Raw genomic sequence first — 20,420 nt, 5'->3', positions numbered from 1 at the left:
AACAACACTCACTTTCCTGAGAAAAACTCGGAAAAGGGAAAGTTAGACAAACAGAGAACAGAACCTGGCACTTTACTGCACGCATCATTACCCTGGAATAAAGGAAGACGCCAGGGGAGCGTCAGTGGGGGGCGCCACTGAAAGGCCTGGACTTGTGGCCAAGAGGTCACTGGTTCAGCTCTCAGGAGGAGTCAGGAAAAGTGTCCAGACTGAATGGCTTCACTAAGAACGGCCATCTGTTTGAACGGGGGCAGTCTGTGCAGGTCTCTTAAAAGCCTATTTGTCGGACTCTGTGATCTGCATCGGGACGCTTTCCCCAATAACACGACCAGGAAACTGCATACACAGAAAACCGCATACAAACAAAAAGCAGATGTACAAAACTGCTTAAGCGCAGAATGGGCATGTTCAAAACCTAGGTGTATGCAAACATGAAAAGCCATGTACACATAGAATAAGCATATGCAAAACCGCAAACATGGAGAACATGTACCTCTATAATGCACTGGTACCTGGTACCTTTATAATGCACTGATACCGGGTACCTCTATAATGCACTGGTACCCGGTACCTCTATGACGCACTGATACCTGGTACCTCTATAATGCACTGGTACCCGGTACCTTTATAACGCACTGATACCTGGTACCTCTATAATGCACCGGTACCCGGTACCTTTATAACGCACTGATACCCGGTACCTCTATAATGCACTGGTACCCGGTACCTCTATGACGCACTGATACCTGGTACCTCTATAATGCACTGGTACCTGGTACCTTTATAACGCACTGATACCTGGTACCTCTATAATGCACCGGTACCCGGTACCTTTATTATGCACTGATACCCGGTACCTCTATAATGCACTGGTACCCGGTACCTCTATGACGCACTGATACCTGGGACCTCTATAACGCACTGATACCCGGTACCTCTATAATGCACTGGTACCCGGTACCTCTATGACGCACTGATACCTGGGACCTCTATAACGCACTGATACCCGGTACCTCTATAATGCACTGGTACCCGGTACCTCTATGACACACTGATACCCGGGACCTCTATGACACACTAATACCCGGGACCTCTATAACACACTGGTAGCTGGTACCTCTATAATGCACTGGTACCCGGTACCTCTATGATGCACTGATACCCGGGACCTCTATGACGCACTGATACCCGGGACCTCTATGACGCACTGATAAGCGGTACCTCTATGACGCACTGATACCCGGGACCTCTATAACACACTGATACACAGCACACACTGCCAGGCCTCCCCATCATTATGGGAACTCGGACACTGATGTCAAAAACCTTTTGATCCCGCAGTGCAGATGACTTCACACATCCAGTGGGTTCCTGGAGACTGAATCTCATCCCCCACACAGGCTCAAACCCTAACCCTCTAATCAAAAGGAGTCTGAACTAAAGAGAGCAGACAATAAAAAGGGCTTTAGCCAAAAAAAGCCTACAAACAAAATGGATCTGGCCTAGAATAAGTCCATGAACAAAAGGGCTTTTACCGAAACCACGTCTATAATCTGCGACCTAAAAGCCCTGCGTGTCGCTCTGGGATCCTGCTGAAGATCCTCCATCGGCCGCCATGTTGGCAGATGCACCCCCCCCGCCGCAAAGCATGCTCAGCTGAGCGCCAGCCTCCCTCCTCTCTCATGCTTAAGGCGATCGTTCACGCCCAGGCGCACACGGCGCAGCTCCGGCACACGCTGACACTCGTGCTACCGCGGAGATCAGCTCACCGTCACACAAAGTCAGTGTGGAGCCCTGTCTCACCTGAGGGCTGGTGGGCCGGGCCGGGGCACGGCGGGGGCGGGCCGGGGGCTGGCTGAGGTTTAGCAATGCTGCTGGGTGGGTGACAGAGGAACAGTCAGGGTGATAATGACATTAACCACATGGGGGGTGGGGGGTTTCTGGGGGTGTCCACCTGTCAAACTGAAATGCTGCCATGCAAACACACTCTCTCTCACTCACACACACACACACACACACACAAACTGTATACACACATAACACTGTATACACTCCCAAATTCTGCAGCATTGCTTTCACCCAGAAACACCAAATACTTGGGGATTATGAAGCTGATTCCTTTACAGAAGTACTAAGATCTGTGGGCATTTATTTTCATTAAGGACAGCAGGACAGGTGAAGACCCGCTGGCCACTTTCAGCAACTGGTAAAATGGCTCCCCTAGTGGCAGCAGAAGCTGAAAGCCTGCAGGGGTCCTCACTGCATGGAGCTTCGGGCAGGGGAGGCGTGAGATATGCCTATGACAGCCTGTGACCCTGCCAGCTGGGGAGGGGGGTTAGCCATGAGGCTCCAAGGAAACAGGATGAGAAATGATGCAGCAGTGTTAGCGTGAGGACCAGCCGGTGAACCAAGCCTCCACGCTGCAGGTGACGGGCCAGAGAGAGAGCCATGACATCACAGAGGGACATGGCCAGAGAGAGAGCCATGACATCACAGAGGGACATGGCCAGAGAGAGAGCAACGACATCACAGAGGGACATGGCCAGAGAGAGAGCCACGACATCACAGAGGGACATGGCCAGAGAGAGAGCCATGACATCACAGAGGGACATGGCCAGAAAGAAAGCCACGACATCACAGAGGGACATGGCCAGAGAGAGAGCCACGACATCACAGAGGGACATGGCCAGAGAGAGAGCCACGACATCACAGAGGGACATGGCCAGAGAGAGAGCAACGACATCACAGAGGGACATGGCCAGAGAGAGAGCCACGACATCACAGAGGGACATGGCCAGAGAGAGAGCAACGACATCACAGAGGGACATGGCCAGAGAGAGAGCAACGACATCACAGAGGGACATGGCCAGAGAGAGAGCCACGACATCACAGAGGGACATGGCCAGAGAGAGAGCCACGACATCACAGAGGGACATGGCCAGAGAGAGAGCCACGACATCACAGAGGGACATGGCCAGAGAGAGAGCAACGACATCACAGAGGGACATGGCCAGAGAGAGAGCCACGACATCACAGAGGGACATGGCCAGAGAGAGAGCAACGACATCACAGAGGGACATGGCCAGAGAGAGAGCAACGACATCACAGAGGGACATGGCCAGAGAGAGAGCCACGACATCATAGAGGGACATGGCCAGAGAGAGAGCAACGACATCACAGAGGGACATGGCCAGAGAGAGAGCCATGACATCACAGAGGGACATGGCCAGAGAGAGAGCCACGGCATCACAGAGGGACATGGCCAGAGAGAGAGCCACGACATCACAGAGGGACATGGCCAGAGAGAGAGCCATGACATCACAGAGGGACATGGCCAGAGAGAAAGCCACGACATCACAGAGGGACATGGCCAGAGAGAGACCCATGACGACATCACAGAGGGACATGGCCAGAGAGAGAGCAACGACATCACAGAGGGACATGGCCAGAGAGAGACCCATGACGACATCACAGAGGGACATGGCCAGAGAGAGAGCAACGACATCACAGAGGGACATGATTCTCGCCAGACAAATGGCGTCTTTCAGACCCAAGACTGGCACAATGGGGTCTCTTCAGGGCAACTGGTTACAAAAAGGGCAGACAAAATGGCTCGGGGGGGCCATGGGCGGCTCAGATGCCAAACCCATGTAGGTGCGACCTTGTCTGTGCCATGGCCTGGGTGCCAGGCAGGGTGGTAAATTACCCAGAATACAACAGTGCTCTGTCATCACACCTCCCAAAAGGTCCTACTCATGCACTGGTCTACTGGGACAATGTAACATTTCTGTTGCTCTGCATGCTGGGATTACAGCCTCAGGTGGTAATCGATATTTCTGAGAGATTCCCTTGTGACTGATTCCCTCAGACATCAGTAACATTTTTATAGCTGACGTCACGCCACGTGTGGTAAAATTCTAACAAGGACCATTCAGGCTGACTACAAAAAGAGCGGCTGGGTCCACGTATATCAGCTCTCAATGAAGTCCGATCCAGAGCAGTACGAACTTGTGCCAGTCTTACTCCGGTTCCTGAATCAGATGCGTGCCCCGCAAGTCGGCTGTGTTTTGGCATTTGTACTGTGCCATGTAGATGGGACACAGCCTCTGGCATCACCGTGACACAGACGTGGATTTTATCATGTCTGTACTCATTAAAAGTGCACAGATATTGAGCAAACAACCATCAGCTTCACGCCAAGAGCACCACAAGTCCATTAACAAACTTCAGCCGGGGGGATTGACGTGAAGCGTGTTATGGACATATCGACATATCTGACGGTCCACAGAGGACCCACACGACACGGTGTCCAGGGCTCAGTACGGCTGACCCACTGCATAGGACGTAAATGAATAGGACGTGACCATCCATCCATCCATTGTCCAACCCGCTTATCCTACTGGGTCGCGGACGGGCCAGCCCATCACAGGGCATAGGACGTGACCAGCAGATATAAATTAGCCTACATAATAAAAAATCCAATAAATAGGACAAGCACTGAGACAGCAGTTATTTTCCATCAACAGTGAACTGGATCACTGTCATCTTCTTGTTTGTTTGGTTTATTTTCCCTGGCATTCATTTTATGAAAAAAAAATAAAAAATCAATGCTGCTTTCCCATTGCCTGCCTCAGTACCAAATGATTTTTGGACATCCTTGTGTTTTAAACAGCAAGATTAACAAATCAACTAAGAAAAATTAAATGGGGAAAAAAAATCACCATCCTTATTAGGTTTTGGGAAAAATGATCATCCAGTTCCTTCACAATGTACAACATTCTTGTAAGAATCACATCTTTTCATTAGTTATTTCTCATGGAAGTGAGCTGGAATCTGCCAATTCCAGGACTTCTGATTGGTCGACAGACTATGGGATTCAGACGGCCAAACACAGCTGTCGGAGATGTGTCCCATGTGTGGGGCTGCCGGCAGGACAGCACCACCTGGCAGGCTGCTGCACATCACACACTCTTCTTGGGTGGTGAGCTGGCTGACGAACGGGTCTCAGGAACAGCCTGGTGTCCAGTCTTGGAGAACTAAGCCAAGAGATGAAGGCTTCTCTTGGTTAAGGGGATCAACACCAAAAGCAAATCCTTTTGACGGACAGGCCATGAGAGAAGAAGCCTTTTAACAAAAGAAACGCAGGTCCTACTATGGATGAAAGGTCTCCGCTGTGGAGAGCAGGGTCCGGAGCTGCAGTGCCGCAGAAGCTTCTGTTCCTGTTTACCCCACGTCACCCCGCAACATCCTTCACAGCTTTTCTTATTAATTCTGCTAACATACAGCTTAGTAACAACAGAATCAGAACAGAAAATGATTGTCCTATGTAACCGTCTCCGTTATTAGTAGATATGACTGTAGTCTAACTCTAAACGCTGACTAAAGCCTAAATAATGGCCGGCAAACTTGACCAAGATTGATACATCAGACCGATGCCGATGTCTTGATTTTTATCAAATGTCAGACGATGCCGATGTAAACCGATATATCGTGGGTCTCCAGCATTGGCTGACCTTTATAACCTTCAGGTCCTTCCCCAGACATATTCCATCTGATTTGTCTCTAACTGACCCCTTTACCTGTGAAAACTGACATGATTTAGGCTGCAAGTACCACATAAGACGGATGTGATCACCGTGACGCTATTTCCTGCAGGCCTTCTTAATGAAGACGGCCTGAGCTGTCATCCAGAACCACTGCCTCCTTCAACACAATTCTGAGAAGGCTGTAAAAACCTTTCTGCTGGGAAGCTTGATTGAACCCGAGTTCCTCAAGCAAGCAGTTGGTTCATAAGAAGTTTCCCAAAGACAGAGTAGCCTAACAATCAGAACCCACTGTACTCTCCACGGGGTACCGAGGATCAAAGGAAACGGGGCCAACGGCACAACGGCCAACAATGACTGAGTAAATAAGTGGCTCAGGCCATAGACTCAATACGGCCTGAGCATTTACAGGCCCCTTACCTACACCCACCCAGAACAGGGCCCGTTTTTTAATGATGACTTGGTGGCCATTGTGTCAGACTATAAAGCGTTTGTTTTATAGCATGGAAAGAATGCATTGCGTCAGGGATACCCCTAACCTCGACCCCGAGGGCGGGTGGCCTTGGGTGGATGAGAGAGCCGCGACGTGCCCGAGATCCTGTCCGCCATAGGGCCATGCTGGGCGAAGCCTGGTCGGGATCATAAACGGCACAAAAGGAAGGGGTAGAGGAGGGTGCAAGCAGGCGGTGGACGGATGGCCATGGGATCACACAGGCAGCTCAGCTGGGGGAGCCGCACACAAGGCCCCCGTTCATAGCGGGGGGCTCTATGCTCCATCCATCACTGAGTGGCCTCTCACTCCATATGAAAGCGTGGATGAAAACAGCCACGGCCGACAAACGCACCGCCTCAGTCTGGCCGCCGCCCATCTTGCTGTCACTCTGACTAGGTTCACATGCAGCATCTCTGAAGGCGTTTACTCCATAAATGATCCAAAGTCAAAAAAACTCATTAATGCCCTAAATGGGATTTCCAGTGTCCCTCTACCTGACACCGTTTGGGACAACAATAAAAACAGGACATAATAATACAAATACGAATCTGGCACCTGTATCTGGGTTGATACAGTAGGGGAATGGCTTCCACTAGACCAGAAATCCATTTATATGGGCACGGGTTTTAAAAGGCCCGCTTTGAGTGTCCCTGGCCCCCCGGTTAGCATGACAATGCAGTGAGTTATAAAGCCATCGGGTCTGAGCGAATCCCATTGGTGCCGAGTAGAGGCAATGTTGGCACACGGAGGCCTGGGTGATGGAGAGAGTCACACTCGAAAACCCTGCCATGCTTGACGGGAACAGCCGCGGTCCGTCAGTCATGGTCGAGGGGGAGGCCTGCGCCCAAGCTTTTTAAGGTCACTCCGCGGCCCTCAGAGAAGGTCCGTGTGCCGCCTCATAGCAAAGCAGCCCCGATGAACGGCCCTAATCCCTCCTCAGTACTCATCAGCTCAGCGTCTGCACTGGACATGTGCCGGGTGCCTGTGCCAAGCCCACTTTCCATGGAAATCTCGAACTCTGCACAGTGACTGCCCACACCAGATCGCTTCCCCAGTAATCATGGGGGGATGGTGTGTGATCAAAGAATGAAATCCTGGAATTAATAAAATCTGATGGCTTGTTCAGCTTCCACAGAAATGCAATCTGGTTAAGCTTTTTACTTCCTGCTCACTGTCCGTGGAAATACAGCGAGGATCTGTGTGGCGAAACACCGTGTCCTGTTTGGTGACACAGACGAACAACGCGGATCCACAGAGCATGCCCGTTCTTTGCTCAGTTTGCCCGTGAGATTATCGTACGGTTTGGCAGCGGATGCCAGGTTTCCCAATTCTTTTCAAAATGTGCTAATCCCTGAACGGAAAGGTGCTCAGCACCAGAACGAGACAGAAATGTTTAATTGCCACGTTATTGATGAAAAAACGATTTGCAATGACACTACAAGGACAAGAAGGATAAGAGAACACAAAGGGGAATTATGGGTATGCTGAAGTCTGGAACCCAGACAACAGACCTGGCTTTGCTGCCCATAAGCATGAAACCTGCAGCTTTCTCATCCTTGCACTCAATGATGACCCACTTTTTTGGTACTCCAATCCGATCCAGTCCAAACAATATTTATATCTGCCGATTCTGAGTCCCAATTTAAACATTTAAATATACAGTACATACACATACAGTCTGTGGCTGCATTCTCCATCTGAGTAAGCCTTGCAGTTTTCCTCCTTAGGATGTTTCTGCAAATGTCCCTTTGGATTCATTGCATTAAACGGCACTCTGTTGCTACCTCCTCACGGAGGAACGGCTCTGCAGACATTGCAGGAAGCTCTTGGGCTACTTTGAGTTTAAAAAGTTTCCACACGGCTGATACTGTACCTCGATAGTTTGTGTTTTAAGCCACATGCCTCAGACTTACTGCAGCGTGTGACGGGACCTACAATCTGCACAGCTGACGTAAACTGGGAGGAGGTGGGAATTAAATCAGGCTTTGGATCAGGCTGTGGTAGCTGATACCGATCAGTTAAAAAATGCCCGCATTGACCCCAGTTCTAATCCTCGATATTGGAACATCACTGCCTGCAACGATACGCTTCAAGGGAGATTAAGACACCAACAGAAAGCTTCTTTAAATCTGACTCCCTCTAAAACAGATGTGAAACTCATGTCAGACATGACCAAGCTGACAAAAATTATTTTTTTTGCTGCTTATTGTGTATTTTGGTATATTTCATTCAACTGCTGGTTAGACACTTTTATCCAGAGGTTCTGCTTCATTTTATCAATGTATTCAGCTTTAGGGAGACAGTAAGGTTTTGCCCAAATTCTAAAGGAAAAGCTCCTTGGATTAACAGCTGATTAAAATATTTATACAGGCTGGAGAGGAACTGCTGTTAGTGGTATACAAATGTGGAGATTTTGACCAAGTACCAATCACCAAAACCTTTTTGTGTAATATTACCAGTACCAGTAACCGGCTAACCTCTGAGCTCCGCAAATCTGTAGTGAAACTGATGTAATTCATGTTACTCCTTAAATCCAATAGATGTGTGGAGCGACCACACCATTTAATGCTGGTAGTGATCATCAGTGAAGCACCGCTGACTTGGGAGACTGTAGCGAGGCTCTAAGTGCTGGATGAACTGGCGAAATCCCTCTTCCGCAACTACGGTAAACGGCTGATCGTCCTACGCAACCATCTCCATTATTTTAGTAGGTATGTCTTTAGCTCTGCTAGAACTAACTTTGAATACTGACTAAAGTCTAAACATCAGCAGGCAATATTGAGCAACACTGACACATCGGCCGATGGCCTTGTCTTTATTTTTAACAAACGTCAACTGATATGTTGACCGATATATTCTGCATTCCTAGCTGCCCTTGCACCACTGAGTCGCTATATCAGCGTGCACCGTGTGCAGTAATTTGCAATTCAGTTACTCTCAGACGACCAAACAAGGCCCTAGAGTAAAAATAAGGGACATACTTTAGGGACAAAGGATCACACACAAAAGGATTCATAAGAAAAGAGATGCCAGCTCAAAACTAAATGTATTGAATAGATTGTGAAGTTCACTGGTAACATCACCTAGAATAGCTACAGTCTATTCGGAAAATAACGTTTGTGTCCAGATTACCACTTTTTCTCAAATATCACTCATTTTGACCTTAAAAATGTAAAATTATCCACTGCTCATTCTATTCTGTACATTAATATGACCTGTATCGGATATCTGTAATAATAATAACACAATGTCCTGCGTCCTACACAGCTTTCTGATGCTGATATGACAGAATCTACTCCCTTCTAAGTACTGATCCGGATGCAGCAAGCGGACTTTTGTGGGGGGGGGGGGGGAGATTGACTTCCCATAGATACATTGTCTCCTCATCAAAGGACGAGCCATACCATGCACATCAGCTGAAAGCAGGCCTCTCTCAGATGAAACATAAACCCCTCCACCCGTGGATTTCACCCATCCCCCCCCAGTGAAACCTAGCGCTGCACTGCCCATTAAACAGAGCTAAGGAAGCCGTATCAGTCATGGTTTAGACTGTCACTTACACTGCATTAGGAGAGACCGTGCAGTGAGAGCTGAGCCAAGTGGCAATGGGCAAAGACACAGAAAGGTAGATGTCTGATGGGCACATACTGCGGCCCTTAGGGCAGTCAGAGGGCAGACGCTGCGGCCCTTACGGCAGTCAGAGGGCAGGCGCTGCGCCCCTTAGGGCAGTCAGAGGGCAGGCGCTGCGCCCCTTAGGGCAGTCAGAGGGCAGGCACTGCGGCCCTTACGGCAGTCAGAGGGCAGGCGCTGCGGCCCTTAGGGCAGTCAGAGGGCAGGCGCTGCGCCCCTTAGGGCAGTCAGAGGGCAGGTGCTGCGGCCCTTACGTCAGTCAGAGGGCAGGCGCTGCGGCCCTTACGGCAGTCAGAGGGCAGACCCTGCGTCCCTTACGGCAATTTTGAGGGTAGGCGCTGCGGCCCTTAGGGCAGTCAGAGGGCAGGCGCTGCGGCCCTTAGGGCAGTCAGAGGGCAGGCGCTGCGGCCCTTAGGGCAGTCCCAGCTTCCACAATGATGCACCAAATCAGTCCCAGAACTTATCGGAACTGTCAAATATATAATTCTAAGGTAGTCTTTTAAGCTCACAGTACCACAAGGCTCACAAACCACCAGAACCTGCTTTTAATTCCAAAGACGGTTCTCACACATGGCACAGAAGTCAGTGCAGAAGGGTCATAATTCGCTGCTTATCTTTCGGCACCGCGCTGGGAGATTAAAGGTATGTGTTTATCGCATGGCCTCAGAAAGGGGGCACTGGGAGGCTGAGGGGGAGATCCTGCTGGCTTGGCCTCAGTCAGCTGAGATTTAATTGGCTTTTTTATTTCTGGGGACCATGGAGAATCTATTTAGCCCCACTCATTCACAGCCAGATAAGCTACTCAAGAAAGGTTCTAGAAAATGAATAGTCATAATAAAGGCCCATCATTTCAAACAGAGAAATATGTCTGCTAAGAAGTCGCCCTCTGTCTCTGCATATCCTGCAGGAAGGACACACAGTCTCACCCAGGGAGGCTTGGTGGGGAGATATGGTGGGGAGGTATGGTGGGGAGACATGGTGGGGAGGCTTGGTGGGGAGGTTCTCTATTAAAACAGCAAAACGGGAAATTAAATAAAAAATGTGCATTATACAACGCACGTGTGCCGTTTTGCCGCCTGCCTCAGCTCAGATCTGAAGCTGTCCCGAATTTTTATTTTTTTTTCCATGTCCTCAGCAAAATCTTGTCTGGAATACCTCGCTGTTTCTGCCCACAGGGAGGTCTGCAAAGTGACGATCCGAACAAGGGAGCAAAGCGATGCGTGTGTAATCCTCTTTCCGAGTCTGCTCTGCTATCCCGGTATCACAGAGGAGTCATTCTCTAGGCGATCGCTGAATCACACACCCGCCAGACGGAGCGGAATCGCCTTCTGTTTCCGTTAATCGCCATCCTGCACGTCAGATTCTGTCCAGAGGAATGTGGCGGGGGAGCTGGGCCGCGCAGGCCGGTGAATTACAGCCGTCGCAGTTTTATGGTGATGACTGAGCTGCTGCTTTCATTCGGCTGTTGCGAGGGCAGGGAGGTCTTCCATTGTAATGTGTATCAGACGGTGCCCGCAGCCGCCCGCTGGCCGCAAAGGCCTGCCTGTAACACGCTCCTCTGCCCGCGCCTTTGTGTCAGAAGACGCTTAAGTCCACTCCCTGGCACGGCACGACTCACCCACCGCCACACGGAGCTGGGACGGTTACACTCAGATGTGCCACGGGTTTCCTCGCCCCCTTTCAGAAACGAGCCTTCGCTGAAATGACTCTGTTTCAAAGGGGGGCACCGCGTACAGGAGGGGGTCAGGGAGGCCTGAACTGGGCCAACCCTGCAGATGTGCCCATTAGCGCGGGTTCACTTTAATGCCCAGGGGGGGGGAAATGCCTCACAAAGAGAGCCTCAGTTACAGGACAAAGCACTGACTCAAAATGATATACTGCGCCCTTTATATGTACAGTATATAAAGTCAGAACAGGCTAGGTATTTGGTTCAGGGTAACAACAGCTGGACTTGGTCTGAGATGTAGCCACCACACCACCAGTGCTAAGAGAAAAAAGCTGAAAGAAAGAGGGGGCCCTAAGGGAAGGGGGTGGGGGTGGGCTGCAAGAAAGGGGAGTGGCTACAAGAAAGGGGAGGGGCTACAAAAGATGGGAGTGGCCATATGAAAGGGGAGGGGTTACAATAAAGGGGAGGGGCTACGATGCTATTTGTTGCCTTCAGAGATCATATAACACATATTTGTCAGCTACACTGTTCTCATACAGCATGACATTAAAAGGCATAATGTACACCAGCCTAATCTTTGGCTTAAAAATGATTAGAGGAAATTGAGGTCAAAAGCCCATTAGAAGCATGAAATCAATGAAGCACAAATCTTTCTTCTACTGCAGCCAGTCAGCTGAAGATCTAGAGCTCACATGTTCAGAGTCATTAAAATGAACCAATCATGTCAATCATTTAAAACAATAGGTATCAGAGATATTTTCCAGGAGCTGAATTCCTCATATCCTCGGCAACCTTGTGCCCATTTCCTGAACAGCACACAGCAAAAAACAAAGAGCATACGGATTTTTACACAGCATATATGAATAATAAGCTGAAAATAACTGCTTCAGTAATGGGACTTACTCCACTGATTTTTATTTTTAGCTCACAAAGAAAAATAAATATCACCATTTCCTGTGATGTCTGACGTAAATGAATAGCAAAATTAAGCTCAAGCACATCTTCAGAAGACAAGAGCTTATCATTCCAGTGTGCAAATATGGAGCAATGGAGGAGTTTGCAGGAGTTTGTAACTGTTTTTGTGTCATGAATCCCTTGGGCTGTCTCGTACAGTCTATGGACCCCTTCTCAGAATAGCAATATGAAAATTTTAAAAAGTCTAACCCCAGGTTAAGAACCCCGGCATTAGACTGACCTCAATAAATGAAGCAGCATTGCAGCCAACAGAGTGATTCACATAAAGGGAGCGGTCCAAGTTCACCTTGGCAACCTCATATGTCAGGCCTTTGAAATCAGGTAAAAATCTGTCTATAGCGTTCATGCTCAGAGGAGTGACATCACCTCTGCATTACCTCTGACCCCTGCCTTCCTACAACTTTGTCCTTGACAGTGTTCCTCTGTAAACAAAATGCTCTGGGTGATCTCGCTGCTAATGAGCCCAGAGAGGCATAACAGAGATTCTCTAAATTAAAAAACTACAGAGAAACACCCCCATACATAATTATCAACCGATACCACAGACAAGCACTTCTATGGCTCCGCTGTCCACAGAGAATCGATGTGGCCCGGCACTGTACTGGGGAGCCAAAAGGTCTAATGAAACCTGACGTCTGGCACAGTACTAGGAAGCCAAAAGCTCTAACGAAACCTGACATCCAGCACTGTACTGGGGAGCCAAAAGCTCTAACAAAACCTGACGTCCGGCACTGTACTGGGGAGCCAAAAGCTCTAATGAAACCTGATGTCCGGCACTGTACTGGGGAGCCAAAAGCTCTAATGAAACCTGACGTCTGGCACTGTACTGGGGAGCCAAAAGCTCTAACGAAACCTGACGTCCGACACTGTACTGGGGAGCCAAAAGCACTAACGAAACCTGACGTCCGGCACTGTACTGGGAAGCCAAAAGCTCTAACGAAATCTGACGTCCGGCACTGTTTACTAAAAGAATGTTGCTTGCAGATGTAAAAATAAACCAAATAAATTGCAGCAGCACAACACTGTAGCCCCGTAGGAATGGCGCACTGAACTGTGCCTTGTAAAGTACCAGTAAAAGTAGACCACTAATGTCTGATTGGCTGTTTCCGGGTATTTCTAATCTCCAGTCAGAACAGGTCTGGATCTGATCTGAAATCAGACACAGGTAACTGTACCCATTTTCCACTTAAGCGTGATGCCGGAAAGCATCCCAGAGATCCTCCTGAAGGGAGGCGTCCAGTCGCCCTTCCTCATTGTTGCTGTCTTGCTCCTGGAAGGACTCCAACTGGGTGATGTCCCCCACAGGACTCCCCAGCCCAACCTGTGTGGCACCCTGCACATCTGTCACTCCAGAGGTTGTGCGGAGGGCAATGCCATGGGAACGAGCCACGCACTGCCCCCTGCCAACGACGGTCCCCGCCCCCTCCACACTCCACAAACCCCCCACCACTTCACAAGAAGAAGGAAGAACAACAGCTCAGCAGGGGGGGAGGCAGAACGGCTCTGCTTTTGCCCACTCCCCTTTCAACACTCCACTGAGGTACATGATGTCATCATATGTGTCCGTTACCATGTGTGCTAATGAGGCAAAAGCAAACTTTCTGGAAATTAACTAAGAATGCAGACCCTGAGGGATGCATTTCAGTTTGCTTCATCCTGATGTCTTTTTCCTTTGACAGCTCTGGAAGTAACCAAGACAGGGTACATAAACAATGGGTGGACAATATAATGGAAACAACAAATCAGACTTACAAACACAGCCGCAAAAGCAAGCCATATCAGGCTGTGAGCCATTAAGCAGCATTAGTTAGCTATATAACAGTTTTAGCAGTCAGTATTTGGATGTGTGAGCTTTCAAAATAACATGAGGCCAGATAATTGATAGCCGGATCAGGAATGAAAACTGCTAAATTATTCAGTGTGTCAAGGGGAAGAGTCTTAAAAACAATAAAAAAATGACAGGATATTGCAAACAGGGATGAATCTCATCAGCGAAGAAGAACAGAGTTCGTAAGTCAACACCACAAAAGTTTGGCCTCTGAATTGACCGGAGAACTGAATTAGCAGCCCTGTGACTCAATGTGAACAGAAACCATCCGCAACTTCACAGACCTGGGATTTACGGCAGGGCTGCTATTCAGAAACCACTCGCATCCACAGCCAATGCACAGGATCCCTAAGCAATGGAAAAAACGACTATAGCCCGATGGGTCATCTTTCAGCCTTTCTCCTACGTTCAGATGAGTTTACGTTTACAGAGAGCCAAAGGATGCCTTCGGCCCTTATTGTCTGTTGGTACAAGCCGCTGTCTCGTGGGAGTCATTAGATCCACAGATCACTGCGCATGGTGGCATAATGGACATGGACTATGGGGCCATTTTACAGGACCAAGTGTTCCCTGTGGTGCAGGCTGCTCCATCACGAAGTTACCACATGCGGCAATATTAATACCCCCCCACACCGCTAAACAAACTCAGGGGTGGGTTCATAAACACCAAGAGGAAGTCAAATACCTTCCCTGACCTCCACAATCACTAGAACTAAACATCACTGAACCCTTATGAGATGTTCTGGTGTGCAGAATGGAAAGCTCCTTCATCCTTCATTTTTATTCTTGAAGAATGGTCCAGTATCATTCGAGACAGTTCAGGACTGAAGCTGTTCTGAAAACAAAGAGTGTCTCTAACCCTTAGGTCAGGGGTTGGCAAACCAATTACGAAGAGCCGCTTTCAGACTTAAAAAAATAAAACAGAAAACCACTGAACATGGTGGTCCAGTGGTCAGAATTTTACTGGAAACAGATATTTATTCTAGGCATTTTTTATGTGTAAACAAATAGTAAATCACTTTCAGTATTTCCAAACTTTGGAATAAAGATGGTATGTCCCTAATTTTCTTAAATAGTTTTTTTTTTTTATCAGGCAACAAGTGTTCCGCTACTTTGATAAAAGACTCTTTAACACATTCAGCATCGCTGAAGGGCTTCCTGTGCGTTATAACCTCCAGAGATGCCACAGAACTGGCAGTTACTGATAAACTCGGAAGCCTTCTGAACAATGAAAGCTTGCGATCCTGCTGGAAAATCAGTGTCTATTCAAAGATATACAGGGACAAAAATTGCATTGAACAGATTATATTTTATATTTCTATATTTGGGCACAGAGTCAAACTGAAATCAAGAACTTAACTACCAGAATCCATACCGTGGGCCAGCGTGTGCACCAAAGCCAACAGTATCTTCTGTATCCAGCACCTGGTAGGATGGTCTTCTCACAGGGGAAACACGTGACCTGAAAGCAGCCCAACTTTATAAGACATCAAGGTCAAGCAGACGAGAGACAGGACCTCAGGCACAGTTCTAAAAGGGGATTTGTGCATGACCAGTCTGATTTCATTTCCACAGTCTGAACACTGTGCCACATCTGCCCAAATATGAGCTGTGTTCCTCTTAGCAATTCTCATTCAAGTCAGCAGTTCCCCTCTCTATTGTCAGTCAATTTCATATAATGATAATTACAGGGCATTTAAGGATTCCCCTTAAAACCAGTGATACTAAGCTTGAAATTAAACTTCAGCACATAACCCCAAAAAGTATGCAACAACTTAAAAGTACAGTAAATCCCATAAGGAACTTCATTTCTTCATCCTTCCAAAATGTAACACCATAAAAGTACTTATATAGCTGGAAACCAAAGTTTCAGATCCAGATATATTATCTTATTCCCATGGACATGAATCTGCAAGTTTTACGTAACTCCGCCATCTGTGACACTCACCCATTTACTGAAACCTAAGCGCGCTTAATAACAGTGAGAATGATACTCTCATATTTACCAAACTCCAGCATGTGCAATGCTCATCAACACAGGCTTAAAGCAAACTTTCAACAAACCTCTGACCTGACGTTCCCTCTCAGAACTGTTACACAGTAACTAAGATGTTTCCATCAGTCATAGCTGCTCTTTTATGGACTTTCGGCTGTTTGATTTATTTAGATTGAATACAATATGTAGCTTGATGGTTAAATAACTAGTCCAGCCCCACCTACCCATTCTATCCAGTCTATTATCATCATCAGCATGGACATGTGACCTATAGCAAATGACAGGCCTGCTTCCTTTGCCCTCAGAATGCAGTTTTTCATCTCTGACACATTACATAAATTCTCAAAGACATGACAGCAACAAAACCGTCACCAGAGCAGACCCTGCGACAGAGCTGGGAGATAGTAGGAAACACAGACAAATAAAAGCAGTGGCCCCCTTCTTAACTGGAATAGTAAAGATTCTTTCCTCCCACACTCCAAATAAGTGGCATTCAATTCAAACTTCCAGAGCTCTTCCCCTCCCACAAGCCAGTTGATTCCCATGAGCTGCTTTCAGTGACTCTATTATCTAAAAAACATCACACTGTACCACTGAATGTCTGGCATTATGGCTTTTCTAACACATCCTTGTATTTCTTATGGTCAAAGTCAGTTACCAAGAGAAAAACGGGGTCACCGGCAACTGTTTGCATGCCTCACCCCCCTCATCCGTTACGCATGTCGCTCACAGTCAAGTGGGATCACGGGTGGCCCCGTGGCCAGGAGTCTCTTAGCGTGCTGCCCAGTGTGTCGACATGCAGCACGTCAAGAGCCCAGCAAAGGTTGTCAGCCAAAATGGGAAATGACCCCAAACCATATCATCTTTCTGCAGGGAGAGAGAGCATGATGTTGCTCCTGTCACAGCACTTCTACTTTAACGGCTGGATAACAGCGGGTACCAGGAGCCGTCCGGCGTCCAGGTGATAGTGCACTGAAAAACAACCAGCCAACCGCAATGTGGCCCCGTGACCCAGCGCCAAAGTGTACCAGGGGTCATGACTGCGCCTGGAGGGGGGGGGGGGGACGCTGCTAATGAGTTATGTTAGGGGTCTGGGGGCGGGGGGCACGGGGCAGTCATGTTTTTCCTCTGAATATTTCATTCCATGCTGTAATCGTTTGGAGACCGTCCAGCTATCCATTATACATCAATTGAGCTTTGAACTTGATTTACATCTTACTTATATTTCAGCTACGATCTGTATACATTATATACAAATCTACATCAACAGTGCCATCAACGGTGCAAATAAGAATTATTCCGGAAAAAAAGGGGAACGATGCTGAATAGTAAATACAGCCTGCGGTCGAGTGCGATTAGCTTTGCGACTGCCGATGGTTCATGCCGCACACTGTTAGAGAGGCATGCAGGCGACCCGAACAGGGGGATCCGCAAAAGAGTAAAAATATTTTAAAAATAGAATAAAATGATAATTTTACCAAATGAAGCGGATTTCTGCAGAGTGGCACATCTAAAGGGGCGCTCGCTGTGCTCCCCCATTGCATAAAAATAGAATGCCTGTTAATCAGATGCTCTTCAGTCGTCAATTATAGAATTAAACCCTCAGTTTTCTCACTTTGCGGCTTCTCCAAACCGCGTTTTATTACCGATACCAGCTATACACGTCCCCCCTCTGCTTTATATTAAACCAGGCATTTAGTGTAAAGCGCTGTTTTCACACGTATCAGTGATGCTTGAGTAAAATAGCAATAAACGGCGAGAATAAATACATCAGCGGGCATCCTTACACACACGGCGTGTTTACACCTGCTCGGGACGCTACAGCACCGCCGGCCACTGCCTCCACAGCCCACTGCGCAAAAATGTCATTTACACGGGAAAGCGGGACGCCGAGCACAGCCACAGCATCCCAGAGGCGGAGGGTAAAAACAGTTTTGGGGGTGTTACCGAAAAAAGAGGCGCAGGACTTACCCCTCAGCAGGACGGCGGCGACGATTCTGTGAACGGCGCAGCAGGTGCAGTGTGACTGTCACTATAACTGCGCCTCGCGATCCCGCAGCCTCGCGCCGCCCCCGACCGGCTCCGCGTGCGTGCGTGCGCGCGTCACCGCTGGCGCGCCGAAAGGAGGGGGGGGAACTGTGCGCGCTCACTCGCCCGCCTTCTCTCTCACACATACATACACACATACATACACACTATTAGTGTGTATATACGTGAATATACAGTGTTCTTACGACACTGATTACAGAGCTATTTAAAAGAGTGACTTACAAGTATAACGCGTCTATGTAGAGCTATAATTGGGTTATTAACAGATTAACATTTTTTTAAAAGTCGTTCTGGTGGAAACGGGTTTTTTTTTAAAATACCAGACAGATGGCCAGCTTGTGTCTCGAGCTTACAACATTTCCCACATTAGTAGGCCCGTGTATTGATATACCCGTCATTTGCGCGGAGAGATTAATTTCAGCGCCGACTCTGCGGGACGAGGCTCCCCCAGTGAGGCTGACTGAGGCTCCCCCAGTGAGGCTGTGTGGTCAGCCAGCCGTCCTGCAGAGACGGTCTGTGGAAACTGGAGATTCCAATTTTTTTTAAACGCTAATTAAGGGCATCCCACACAACCAATTACACAAAGAGATACACTTAGTGCCCAGTTAGGTAGGTACAGTTGCTTGCTGATGCACACAGCCTGCTCCTCCAAGCAGCTCGTGGCTGCAAGTGTAAAAATACAGCTAATAGATCAGGGCAAGGGCTCAATATGCTCTTCATCTAGATGTTTGTACAGCTAAAACATCCCATACAAGGGTTTATGAACACAATGTGATGTTTGGTCCGGTAAGTGGAAGTGCAGGCATGCCAGAAACAGCCCTCTTTCTGGCATTTTCACACACTACAATGCCTGGAGTTTATTAATGGTATGATGAACAAAAAAAAACATCAAGTCAATTCCATTTCTGTGCCTGGAAACATCTTGTTAATGAAACTCGTTAAACAGACTCTTTAAGGTTAACAGGAATAGGACACCAGTGGTCTACAGGAAGGCTTCTCTAATGGCGCCTTTCCACTGGCATGACAGGACCCGACTCGTACCCAAGCCGTACCGCGAAAAGAGAGTCAATTCTGTTCAGCTGTTCTATAATACTTTTTTCAGTAGGAAGTTGGAAATAAAGTTCTGAGTTTTTAGGAATGCATAAATTCACTGTAATGTACGATACTACTAATAATGAATAATATATAGAATATGGCTTTTTTTCTTCAGATAATCCATGCATATCGATGCAGATCACAGCTATCTCCATGCATTTTTACCAATCAGATGATGCTTACATAACCAGCCTGGTTTAGGCATGCATACGGGTCCGGCTTGCACACATCACAGTGAAAAACACCCAGTTCGCAGTACAGGTTGAGTACTGCTCGATTCTGGGTGGCAGTGGAAAACACAGTGGAATGTGTATTGTCTACCCTTAAAAAGTGGTTGTGGAGACTAGCTAGGTGTACCCAACAAAGAGGCCACTGAGCGGATATAGACATAAGATGTGTATTTAAATAATTCCTCGTAGGGGTCTTCATACATGCTAATGTTCAGAGTTGTTCAGTAAAGGTGGATTATAACCCACATTCTATCATCACTGCTCCAAAAGAAACTAGACAACTGCAGCAAGAAAAGCTTCACAAGGCTTAAGAAGCCCAGAAAATGCATGTCTCCCAGCTAGGGGGTGGGGGGGGCGGGGTACAGCTGGAGCGTCAATCCCAGAATGTCTAGTTACCAGTCTCATCTGGTCTCCATCACTGGGTGGCTTCTGACCGGAACCTCCTGAGGCTAGATAAATACTATTCAGTATTAAAGTAGCAGCAGTCTACCCGGGTATCATGGGAGGTGGGGTGGGGTTTGGGGGCTGGGGGGCAAATCTGTGAATTTTCTATAAGGAGTCTCCTGAAAGGAATGATCATTTTGGGACTGGCTCATTTCATTGTGTGGTGCTGTATATTTTTCTATGTGCTGTGCCGTTGCAAAGGGGATTTGCCAGGCATTTCGGAAAAGCATCCCATTTCATGTGCAGGTTCATCGCAGCCATGAGTATCAGCATGAAATTAGTGCTTTGAACAGGAGGACAGTCCTACCTGTTTATCGTCAAACAGCAGTGCAAGCTGACAGTGGGTTATGATAAATGTTTGGTCAGATAAATCTTGGGTCTGTGTGATGCGACAGGCATCATTTTGCCTGGAGTGACAGGAATACGTGATAAATCGAGTCATCTCTGCACAGTATGGTGTCCTAAGCCTTG

General features: G+C 47.9%; 1 protein-coding gene across 19 annotated transcripts in view; it reads right to left on the bottom strand.

Annotated features, from left to right (window-relative positions):
- Positions 1-18,236, bottom strand: part of LOC111846162 (neuronal cell adhesion molecule-like) — a 65,791-nt gene extending 47,555 nt beyond the window's left edge. For 16 of the 19 annotated variants that reach the window (XM_072709911.1, XM_072709920.1, XM_072709923.1 and 13 more), the window contains exon 1: positions 18,103-18,202. The gene's annotated coding sequence lies outside the window, so the exon portion shown is untranslated. Of the gene's footprint in view, positions 1-15,510; positions 15,598-18,102 lie in introns of all 19 variants that reach the window. The other 3 variants (XM_072709914.1, XM_072709915.1, XM_072709912.1) reach the window with 2 other exon arrangements.
- Positions 18,237-20,420: the final 2,184 nt, after the last annotated feature.

The sequence above is a fragment of the Paramormyrops kingsleyae genome, chromosome 3 (genome assembly GCF_048594095.1).
Source record: "Paramormyrops kingsleyae isolate MSU_618 chromosome 3, PKINGS_0.4, whole genome shotgun sequence".
Taxonomy (NCBI): domain Eukaryota; kingdom Metazoa; phylum Chordata; class Actinopteri; order Osteoglossiformes; family Mormyridae; genus Paramormyrops; species Paramormyrops kingsleyae.
This window is presented reverse-complemented; position numbering and strand designations above follow the sequence as displayed.